Below are 965 nucleotides of genomic sequence, written 5' to 3' on the forward strand. Positions count from 1 at the left end.
CCAGGATGGTCTCGATCTCCTGACCTCGTGATCCGCCCGTCTCGGCCTCCCAAAGTGCTGGGATTACAGGCTTGAGCCACCGTGCCCGGCCCTTTGTCTTTTTCATTAGGATTCTCTCACAAGTGTACAGTGGAGTTTTCCAGGGTCATGTGACTTGTGGTATCATATCAGAATGACTTCAGAAACAGATTTGAGAATCCAGCTGTTTCTCATGCAACTAGACACTAAGGGATCTTCAAAAATGTAAAATTTTTGAATTTTACATTTTACATAAAAAATCTTCAAAAATGTAAAAACATCATTCCTCTCACACGCACACACAAAATGTTTTTTGGAAAACATAGTGATGTTTTCCAAATACACTCTTTAACATCAAATGAGTTTATTATTATTTTAAAATGAATAAGTAAAAACATTTCTCAGTCATAATCCCTGATAGACATAACCCACATAAACAAAATCTCTTTAGGGTCCTTAGCAACTTTTAAGAGTGTAAAGGGATTCTGAGACCAGACCAGGTTTGAGAACCACTGTCCTATAGTAAAAATGTTTTAGATTTATAATGACTTATAACACTGCTGAGGACGAGAACAAGCATTTAGGAAAAACTTAAGAACATCATGGAGAGCTGTTTCAAGACAGAGCTTCCGAACTTCCAACTAGACTTGAGATCAATAGACTTTGCCATGTTGCCCGGCTGGTCTTGAACTGCTGGCCTCAAGTGATCCTCCCACCTTGGCCTCTCAAAGTGTCGGTTTACAGGTGTGAGTCACTGTGCTCAGACCAAGAGAGTTTTAATGTCTTTAGTTTCAAATCCAAAACACCCTAAGAAATGCAGATCTTTTTCTTTCTTTTTTTTTTTTTTGAGACGGAGTCTCGCTCTGTCGCCCAGGCTGGAGTGTAATGGCGCAATCTCAGCTCACTGCAAGCTCCACCTCCTGGGTTCACACCATTCTCCCTGCCTC

The sequence above is a fragment of the Mandrillus leucophaeus genome, unplaced genomic scaffold (assembly GCF_000951045.1).
Source record: "Mandrillus leucophaeus isolate KB7577 unplaced genomic scaffold, Mleu.le_1.0 Scaffold244, whole genome shotgun sequence".
Lineage (NCBI taxonomy): Eukaryota > Metazoa > Chordata > Mammalia > Primates > Cercopithecidae > Mandrillus > Mandrillus leucophaeus.